Source organism: Ranitomeya imitator, chromosome 1 (genome assembly GCF_032444005.1).
Source record: "Ranitomeya imitator isolate aRanImi1 chromosome 1, aRanImi1.pri, whole genome shotgun sequence".
NCBI lineage: Eukaryota > Metazoa > Chordata > Amphibia > Anura > Dendrobatidae > Ranitomeya > Ranitomeya imitator.
This window is the reverse complement of record NC_091282.1, coordinates 1171095904-1171107947: the sequence shown is the minus strand read 5'-3', so window position 1 is coordinate 1171107947 and position 12044 is coordinate 1171095904. Positions and strand designations below refer to the sequence as shown.

The 12044-nt window shown below is 37.2% G+C and overlaps 1 protein-coding gene across 4 annotated transcripts in view; it reads right to left on the bottom strand.

Annotated features, from left to right (window-relative positions):
* Window positions 1–12044, bottom strand: part of KCNIP4 (potassium voltage-gated channel interacting protein 4) — a 1248191-nt gene that overhangs the window by 355838 nt on the left and 880309 nt on the right. The gene's annotated exons all lie outside the window — the stretch shown is intronic.

Here is a 12044-nt window from a genome sequence, read left to right as displayed (position 1 = left end):
ACCATCACAGATTGTCTCTCTGTGGAGGGACGGACTAAACTGCATATTGGGATGATGGGATGATGGGATGATGGGCTGCAATACTAGACTCCACCACTAGAAGGCAGCACATTTTACAAATGCAGCCCAGGAAATGACTTCTTGTAATATAGCAAGAAGGGAATATGGGTATAATTATTGTTCTGTATGGGGATTATGGGTGAAATATCACAAATACACATGCTCAGGAACATACTTCATCTACTTCTGATAGGAATATGGGTATATCTATTGATCTGTATGGGGATTATGGGTGAAATATCACAAATACACATGCCCAGGAACATACTTCATCTACTTCTGATAGGAATATGGGTATAATTATTGTTCTGTATGGGGATTATGGGTGAAATATCACAAATACACATGCTCAGGAACATACTTCATCTACTTCTAATAGGAATATGGGTATAACTATTGTTCTGTATGGGGATTATGGGTGAAATATCACAAATACACATGCTCAGGAACATACTTCATCTACTTCTGATAGGAATATGGGTATAACTATTGTTCTGTATGGGGATTATGGGTGAAATATCACAAATACACATGCCCAGGAACATACTTCATCTACTTCTAATAGGAATATGGGTATATCTATTGTTCTGTATGAGGATTATGGGTGAAATATCACAAATACACATGCCCAGGAACATACTTCATCTACTTCTGATAGGAATATGAGTATAATTATTGTTCTGTATGGGGATTATGGGTGAAATATCACAAATACACATGCCCAGGAACATATTTCATCTACTTCTGATAGGAATATGAGTATAATTATTGTTCTGTATGGGGATTATGGGTGAAATATCACAAATACACATGCCCAGGAACATACTTCATCTACTTCTAATAGGAATATGGGTATATCTATTGTTCTGTATGAGGATTATGGGTGAAATATCACAAATACACATGCCCAGGAACATACTTCATCTACTTCTGATAGGAATATGAGTATAATTATTGTTCTGTATGGGGATTATGGGTGAAATATCACAAATACACATGCTCAGGAACATATTTCATCTACTTCTGATAGGAATATGAGTATAATTATTGTTCTGTATGGGGATTATGGGTGAAATATCACAAATACACATGCTCAGGAACATATTTCATCTACTTCTGATAGGAATATGAGTATAATTATTGTTCTGTATGGGGATTATGGGTGAAATATCACAAATACACATGCCCAGGAACATATTTTATCATTATTTTAAGAACATATATATTTATCCCAAATAGTCATGCCCAGTACCACATTTGATGAATTTCCCATAATAATATGAATAGAATTATTCACCTCCATGGTAATTCAATGTGAAATTTTATATTTACAGAGGCTAAATAATTTTGCAGCTTTGTTTGAAAAAATATCTTTAAAAACTTGTGGGCACCTAAGCTCCATAATAAATGAATACCTATATGTACATTTATATTACAGCGTCAAATAGGCTAAGTAATTTCCTTTTACAGCTTGGTAATTCTGCATTCAATAGCGCTGCAATAAGTCAGTATAGGCTGTTTATTGTCTCTATATGACGGCTTTTCATTAATATAGCGATAACAGTTTGAACTATTAATTTGAAAATATCTGCATTGATTTCCTGGACATATGCAGTGTTTATACGCTCAAAGATGCTGAAACAGGCCTGGAAAGACGGGTTTGACAAAGTTTTTGCTTTTTTTTTTTTTTTTCTTCAAGATTGTGAAAACTGTCTGAAGCATTGACTTGAAAATAGCTTTTGTGACTTTATTGATATATTTTGTGGTTGGACGTCAAGGTTGCTGAAATAAGCAAATAAAGGCTGATTTAAGAGACTTTTAACTGCTTATCTTCAGTACTGAAAAAAAGGCTTAAAGCTGACCTGTCATCACATTCAATGCCACCAAGCCGCAGCTATGGTGGCATAGCTGACAGGTCCAGCAGTGTGGACAGCCCTCTATCCGCCTCCCTGGTGCCTCCGCACTAAAATATTACACTTTATTCCTCTCGACGGGCACCACTGGAAGCATGAAGTGTCTGTATCGGTCCGATGGAGTGTGAACAAATCTGCGCTATCTACAATGCACTGCGTCATCAGTTGCTGGGCAGGAATTTTTTTACTGCCCAGCGACTGATGACGCGGCACAGCGCAGGGCTCAAGCACTGATTGGTTCACACTCCAAAACACCAACAGGACCACTTCTTGATTCCCGTTATGCGCGCCAAGGGGGCAATAAAGTTTAGTATTTCAATGAGGAGGCACCCAGGGAGGTGGACAAAGGTCTCTCCACACAGCTGGACCTGTCAACTATGCCACCATAGCTGCGGCTTGGTGGCATTGAATGTGATGACAGGTCCTCTTTAAAGCGTCGAGTTGAAAATAGCCTGTGTTTTCTTTGTGAAATTTAATACTTAGCTGCTCAATCGTGCATGGCGTGTGCTGTCAACCAACAAACACCTTACCCCACTAATTTCACATAAAATGTAATGTGATATGATCATCAGATGTGGATGATTATATTATTGATTATTATCAATATTCATTTATATGGGGATTATGATTTGGATAACATGGCTACAAATCCCAACTCCCATATTTATCCTTTACCTGATAAAAATATCCAGTAGAGTCTCTTTTATCCAAGCTAAACGGGAGCAGAGGGTGCTTGGATTTGTGAAAAACTGGGATAACTCAAACAACTGAATAAAATGCCCCCCTTTGTATCCTGCTGTCCCGCTTTGGGTCTTCCTGTCCCTCTTGTATCCTTCTGTCCCTCTGAATATCCTCCTTTTGTGTCATCCTACCTCTCTTTTATGTTCTACTGTCCGCTTTTGTCCATTTTTTGTGTCTAAAAGGGGAGCCCTGGGCAGCCGCCTGGATGCTTGGATAAAGCAGTAAATTGGCTGGCAAAGTGCTGTACAGTCATGGCCAAAAGTATTGAGAATGAGACAAATAGTAATTTTTCCAAAGTTTACTGCTTCATTTTTGTAATGGCAATTTGCATATACTCCAGAATGTCAAAGACTGATCAGCTTAACAGCAATTACTGTACTTGCAAAGTCAATATTTGCCCAGAAAATGAACTTTAACCCCCAAAACACATTTCAACATCATTGCAGTCCTGCCTTAAAAGGAGCAGCTAACATTGTTTTAGAGCTTGATCCATTAACACAGGTGTGGGTGTTGATGAGGACAGGGCTGGCGATCAATCAGTCATGATTAAGTAAGAATGACATCACTGGACACTTTAAAAGGAGGCTGGTGCTTGGTATCATTGTTTCTCTTCAGTTAACCATGGTTATCTCTAAAGAAACACGTGCAGCCATCATTGCACTGCACAAAAATGGCCTAACAGGGAAGAGTATCGCAGCTACAAAGATTGCACCTCAGTCAACAATCTATCGCCTCATCAAGAACTTCAAGGAGAGAGCTTCCATTGTTGTCAAAAAGGCTCCAGGGCGCCCAAGAAAGACCAGCAAGCGCCAGGACCGTATCTTAAAACTGTTTCAGCTGCGGGATCGGACTACCAGCAGTGCCGAGCTTGCTCAGGAATGGCAGCAGGCTGGTGTGAGTGCTTCTGCATGCACTGTGAGACTGCGGAGACTCTTTGAGCAAGGCCTGGTTTCAAGGAGGGCAGCAAATAAGCCACTTCTCTCCAGAAAAAACATCAGGGACCGACTGATATTCTGCAAAAGGTTCAGGGAGTGGACTGCTGAGGACTGGGGCAAAGTCATTTTCTCTGATGAATCCCCTTTTCGATTGTTTGGGACATCTGGAAAACAGCTTATTCGGAGAAGAAGAGGTGAGCGATACCACCAGTCTTGTCTCATGCCAACTGTAAAGCATCCTGAAACCATTCATGTGTGGGGTTGCTTCTCAGGCAAGGGAATCGGCCTAAACACACAGCCATGAATAAAGAATGGTACCAGAATGTCCTCCAAGAGCAACTTCTCCCAACCGTCCAAGAGCAGTTTGGCGCCGAACAATGCCTTTTCCAGCATGATGGAGCACCTTGCCATAAAGCAAAGGTGATAACTAAATGGCTCATGGAACAAAACAGAGATTTTTGGTCCATGGCCTGGAAACTCCCCAGATCTTAATCCCATTGAGAACTTGTGGTCAATCATCAAGAGACGGGTGGACAAACAATAACCAACAAATTCTGGCAAAATGCAAGCACTGATTATGCAAGAATGGACTGCTATCAGTCAGGATTTGGTCCAGAAGTTGATTGAGAGCATGCCAGGGAGAATTGCAGAGGTCTTGAAGAAGAAGGGTCAACACTGCAAATATTGACTTGCTGCATTAACTCATTCTAACTGTCAATATAACCTATTGGTACTAATAATATGATTGCAATTATATTTCTGTATGTGATATAAACATCAGACAAACACTAATAAAAACCAGAGGGCAGCAGATCATGTGAAAATATAATTTTGGTGTCATTCTCAAAACTTTTGGCCACGACTGTATACGTTACCCTCATCTTTTTCCCACAGCCACACACACAAAAAAAAAAAAACAATATGAACAATATGAAGGTTTCCATTCCCATTCAAGTGAACCTGGATGGAAAACAGGCACATAAGATTCAATAATGCCTTGCCTACTGACGAAGAAGCAATACTGAGTCCTATATCAGACATGTGAACGTAAGCAGCATCATTTATTGTTCCATGAAAGCTATTTTGTTGGATTTGTTATGATGGCCTTCGTATTAACCTAGAGACCAGTATACACTAAAATACATGTTCCATTTCCAAATATTTTTGTTAAGATAAAACCTATTATTTTATTAAAAGTTATTTAAAAAAAATTCTATATATCTCCATTAAAAGTTATTGATGTCAACAAACCTAAGTAACCAATAAAATCCTGCAAAAGATCCAACATCCTATAAAGAACAATGTATTGAGAATAATATAGGTATATAAACAAGAAGTATGGTGCAAGACTGCTCATCTCTATGACATGGCCGGCCTAATAAGGAGGTGGGAACACTGGGTCAAAGACCTATGATGCCAGGGCTCACATCTCCCAGGGGTGGGAGAAGTCAATGGACATGTAATCCTGTCAGATGCAAATAGGTTACAGGATCTGTATATCCATAGCATTCTGACCACAACCCCATATAGAATAATAAATATACCCATATTCTTACCGGAAGTTAATGAAATGTTTCATCATATTTTACCAATAATCAACATATAAAACAATAATTGTACACATACGTGTTCTTACCAGGAATTGATTGAATATGACACTGGGCATGTGTATTCATGATATATCACCTATAATCCCCATACAGAACAATAGTTATACCCATATTCCTAGCAGAAGTAGATGAAGTATGTTCCTGGGCATGTGTATTTGTGATATTTCACCCATAATCCCCATACAGATCAATAGATATACCCATATTCCTATCAGAAGTAGATGAAGTATGTTCCTGGGCATGTGTATTTGTGATATTTCACCCATAATCCCCATACAGATCAATAGATATACCCATATTCCTATCAGAAGTAGATGAAATATGTTCCTGAGCATGTGTATTTGTGATATTTCACCCATAATCTCCATACAGATCAATAGATATACCCATATTCCTATCAGAAGTAGATGAAGTATGTTCCTGAGCATGTGTATTTGTGATATTTCACCCATAATCCCCATACAGAACAATAATTATACTCATATTCCTATCAGAAGTAGATGAAATATGTTCCTGGGCATGTGTATTTGTGATATTTCACCCATAATCCCCATACAGATCAATAATTATACCCATATTCCTATCAGAAGTAGATGAAGTATGTTCCTGGGCATGTGTATTTGTGATATTTCACCCATAATCCCCATACAGAACAATAATTATACCCATATTCCTATCAGAAGTAGATGAAGTATGTTCCTGAGCATGTGTATTTGTGATATTTCACCCATAATCCCCATACAGAACAATAATTATACCCATATTCCTATCAGAAGTAGATGAAATATGTTCCTGGGCATGTGTATTTGTGATATTTCACCCATAATCACCATACAGAACAATAATTATACTCATATTCCTATCAGAAGTAGATGAAGTATGTTCCTGGGCATGTGTATTTGTGATATTTCACCCATAATCCCCATACAGAACAATAATTATACCCATATTCCTATCAGAAGTAGATGAAATATGTTCCTGGGCATGTGTATTTGTGATATTTCACCCATAATCCCCATACAGAACAATAGTTATACCCATATTCCTATCAGAAGTAGATGAAATATGTTCCTGAGCATGTGTATTTGTGATATTTCACCCATAATCCCCATACAGAACAATAATTATACCCATATTCCTATCAGAAGTAGATGAAGTATGTTCCTGGGCATGTGTATTTGTGATATTTCACCCATAATCCCCATACAGAACAATAGATATACCCATATTCCTATCAGAAGTAGATGAAGTATGTTCCTGGGCATGTGTATTTGTGATATTTCACCCATAATCCCCATACAGATCAATAGATATACCCATATTCCTATCAGAAGTAGATGAAGTATGTTCCTGAGCATGTATATTTGTGATATTTCACCCATAATCCCCACACAGAACAATAATTATACCCATATTCCTATCAGAAGTAGATGAAATATGTTCCTGGGCATGTGTATTTGTGATATTTCACCCATAATCCCCATACAGAACAATAGATATACCCATATTCCTATCAGAAGTAGATGAAGTATGTTCCTGGGCATGTGTATTTGTGATATTTCACCCATAATCCCCATACAGATCAATAGATATACCCATATTCCTACCAGAAGTAGATGAAGTATGTTCCTGAGCATGTGTATTTGTGATATTTCACCCATAATCCCCATACAGAACAATAATTATACCCATATTCCTATCAGAAGTAGATGAAGTATGTTCCTGGGCATGTGTATTTGTGATATTTCACCCATAATCCCCATACAGAACAATAGATATACCCATATTCCTATCAGAAGTAGATGAAATATGTTCCTGGGCATGTGTATTTGTGATATTTCACCCATAATCCCCATACAGAACAATAGATATACCCATATTCCTATCAGAAGTAGATGAAGTATGTTCCTGGGCATGTGTATTTGTGATATTTCACCCATAATCCCCATACAGAACAATAGTTATACCCATATTCCTATCAGAAGTAGATGAAGTATATTCCTGGGCATGTGTATTTGTGATATTTCACCCATAATCCCCATACAGATCAATAATTATACCCATATTCCTATCAGAAGTAGATGAAGTATGTTCCTGGGCATGTGTATTTGTGATATTTCACCCATAATCCCCATACAGAACAATAGATATACCCATATTCCTATCAGAAGTAGATGAAATATGTTCCTGGGCATGTGTATTTGTGATATTTCACCCATAATCCCCATACAGAACAATAGTTATACCCATATTCCTATCAGAAGTAGATGAAGTATGTTCCTGGGCATGTGTATTTGTGATATTTCACCCATAATCCCCATACAGAACAATAGTTATACCCATATTCCTATCAGAAGTAGATGAAGTATATTCCTGGGCATGTGTATTTGTGATATTTCACCCATAATCCCCATACAGATCAATAATTATACCCATATTCCTATCAGAAGTAGATGAAGTATGTTCCTGGGCATGTGTATTTGTGATATTTCACCCATAATCCCCATACAGATCAATAGATATACCCATATTCCTATCAGAAGTAGATGAAGTATGTTCCTGGGCATGTGTATTTGTGATATTTCACCCATAATCCCCATACAGAACAATAGATATACCCATATTCCTATCAGAAGTAGATGAAGTATGTTCCTGGGCATGTGTATTTGTGATATTTCACCCATAATCCCCATACAGAACAATAGATATACCCATATTCCTATCAGAAGTAGATGAAGTATGTTCCTGGGCATGTGTATTTGTGATATTTCACCCATAATCCCCATACAGAACAATAGTTATACCCATATTCCTATCAGAAGTAGATGAAGTATGTTCCTGGGCATGTGTATTTGTGATATTTCACCCATAATCCCCATACAGATCAATAGATATACCCATATTCCTATCAGAAGTAGATGAAATATGTTCCTGAGCATGTGTATTTGTGATATTTCACCCATAATCCCCATACAGATCAATAGATATACCCATATTCCTATCAGAAGTAGATGAAGTATGTTCCTGGGCATGTGTATTTGTGATATTTCACCCATAATCCCCATACAGAACAATAGTTATACTCATATTCCTATCAGAAGTAGATGAAGTATGTTCCTGGGCATGTGTATTTGTGATATTTCACCCATAATCCCCATACAGAACAATAGTTATACCCATATTCCTATCAGAAGTAGATGAAGTATGTTCCTGGGCATGTGTATTTGTGATATTTCATCCATAATCCCCATACAGAACAATAGATATACCCATATTCCTATCAGAAGTAGATGAAGTATGTTCCTGGGCATGTGTATTTGTGATATTTCACCCATAATCCCCATACAGAACAATAGTTATACCCATATTCCTATCAGAAGTAGATGAAGTATGTTCCTGGGCATGTGTATTTGTGATATTTCACCCATAATCCCCATACAGATCAATAGATATACCCATATTCCTATCAGAAGTAGATGAAGTATGTTCCTGAGCATGTATATTTGTGATATTTCACCCATAATCCCCATACAGAACAATAATTATACCCATATTCCTATCAGAAGTAGATGAAATATGTTCCTGGGCATGTGTATTTGTGATAATTCACCCATAATCCCCATACAGAACAATAGATATACCCATATTCCTATCAGAAGTAGATGAAGTATGTTCCTGGGCATGTGTATTTGTGATATTTCACCCATAATCCCCATACAGATCAATAGATATACCCATATTCCTATCAGAAGTAGATGAAGTATGTTCCTGAGCATGTGTATTTGTGATATTTCACCCATAATCCCCATACAGAACAATAATTATACCCATATTCCTATCAGAAGTAGATGAAGTATGTTCCTGGGCATGTGTATTTGTGATATTTCACCCATAATCCCCATACAGAACAATAGATATACCCATATTCCTATCAGAAGTAGATGAAATATGTTCCTGGGCATGTGTATTTGTGATATTTCACCCATAATCCCCATACAGAACAATAGATATACCCATATTCCTATCAGAAGTAGATGAAGTATGTTCCTGGGCATGTGTATTTGTGATATTTCACCCATAATCCCCATACAGAACAATAGTTATACCCATATTCCTATCAGAAGTAGATGAAGTATATTCCTGGGCATGTGTATTTGTGATATTTCACCCATAATCCCCATACAGATCAATAATTATACCCATATTCCTATCAGAAGTAGATGAAGTATGTTCCTGGGCATGTGTATTTGTGATATTTCACCCATAATCCCCATACAGAACAATAGATATACCCATATTCCTATCAGAAGTAGATGAAATATGTTCCTGGGCATGTGTATTTGTGATATTTCACCCATAATCCCCATACAGAACAATAGTTATACCCATATTCCTATCAGAAGTAGATGAAGTATGTTCCTGGGCATGTGTATTTGTGATATTTCACCCATAATCCCCATACAGAACAATAGTTATACCCATATTCCTATCAGAAGTAGATGAAGTATATTCCTGGGCATGTGTATTTGTGATATTTCACCCATAATCCCCATACAGATCAATAATTATACCCATATTCCTATCAGAAGTAGATGAAGTATGTTCCTGGGCATGTGTATTTGTGATATTTCACCCATAATCCCCATACAGATCAATAGATATACCCATATTCCTATCAGAAGTAGATGAAGTATGTTGCTGGGCATGTGTATTTGTGATATTTCACCCATAATCCCCATACAGAACAATAGATATACCCATATTCCTATCAGAAGTAGATGAAGTATGTTCCTGGGCATGTGTATTTGTGATATTTCACCCATAATCCCCATACAGAACAATAGATATACCCATATTCCTATCAGAAGTAGATGAAGTATGTTCCTGGGCATGTGTATTTGTGATATTTCACCCATAATCCCCATACAGAACAATAGTTATACTCATATTCCTATCAGAAGTAGATGAAGTATGTTCCTGGGCATGTGTATTTGTGATATTTCACCCATAATCCCCATACAGAACAATAGTTATACCCATATTCCTATCAGAAGTAGATGAAGTATGTTCCTGGGCATGTGTATTTGTGATATTTCACCCATAATCCCCATACAGAACAATAGATATACCCATATTCCTATCAGAAGTAGATGAAGTATGTTCCTGGGCATGTGTATTTGTGATATTTCACCCATAATCCCCATACAGAACAATAGTTATACCCATATTCCTATCAGAAGTAGATGAAGTATGTTCCTGGGCATGTGTATTTGTGATATTTCACCCATAATCCCCATACAGATCAATAGATATACCCATATTCCTATCAGAAGTAGATGAAGTATGTTCCTGAGCATGTATATTTGTGATATTTCACCCATAATCCCCATACAGAACAATAATTATACCCATATTCCTATCAGAAGTAGATGAAATATGTTCCTGGGCATGTGTATTTGTGATATTTCACCCATAATCCCCATACAGAACAATAGATATACCCATATTCCTATCAGAAGTAGATGAAGTATGTTCCTGGGCATGTGTATTTGTGATATTTCACCCATAATCCCCATACAGATCAATAGATATACCCATATTCCTATCAGAAGTAGATGAAGTATGTTCCTGAGCATGTGTATTTGTGATATTTCACCCATAATCCCCATACAGAACAATAATTATACCCATATTCCTATCAGAAGTAGATGAAGTATGTTCCTGGGCATGTGTATTTGTGATATTTCACCCATAATCCCCATACAGAACAATAGATATACCCATATTCCTATCAGAAGTAGATGAAATATGTTCCTGGGCATGTGTATTTGTGATATTTCACCCATAATCCCCATACAGAACAATAGATATACCCATATTCCTATCAGAAGTAGATGAAGTATGTTCCTGGGCATGTGTATTTGTGATATTTCACCCATAATCCCCATACAGAACAATAGTTATACCCATATTCCTATCAGAAGTAGATGAAGTATATTCCTGGGCATGTGTATTTGTGATATTTCACCCATAATCCCCATACAGATCAATAATTATACCCATATTCCTATCAGAAGTAGATGAAGTATGTTCCTGGGCATGTGTATTTGTGATATTTCACCCATAATCCCCATACAGAACAATAGATATACCCATATTCCTATCAGAAGTAGATGAAATATGTTCCTGGGCATGTGTATTTGTGATATTTCACCCATAATCCCCATACAGAACAATAGTTATACCCATATTCCTATCAGAAGTAGATGAAGTATGTTCCTGGGCATGTGTATTTGTGATATTTCACCCATAATCCCCATACAGAACAATAGTTATACCCATATTCCTATCAGAAGTAGATGAAGTATATTCCTGGGCATGTGTATTTGTGATATTTCACCCATAATCCCCATACAGATCAATAATTATACCCATATTCCTATCAGAAGTAGATGAAGTATGTTCCTGGGCATGTGTATTTGTGATATTTCACCCATAATCCCCATACAGATCAATAGATATACCCATATTCCTATCAGAAGTAGATGAAGTATGTTCCTGGGCATGTGTATTTGTGATATTTCACCCATAATCCCCATACAGAACAATAGATATACCCATATTCCTATCAGAAGTAGATGAAGTATGTTCCTGGGCATGTGTATTTGTGATATTTCACCCATAATCCCCATACAGAACAATAGATATACCCATATTCCTATCAGAAGTAGATGAAGTATGTTCCTGGGCATGTGTATTTGTGATATTTCACCCATAATCCCCAT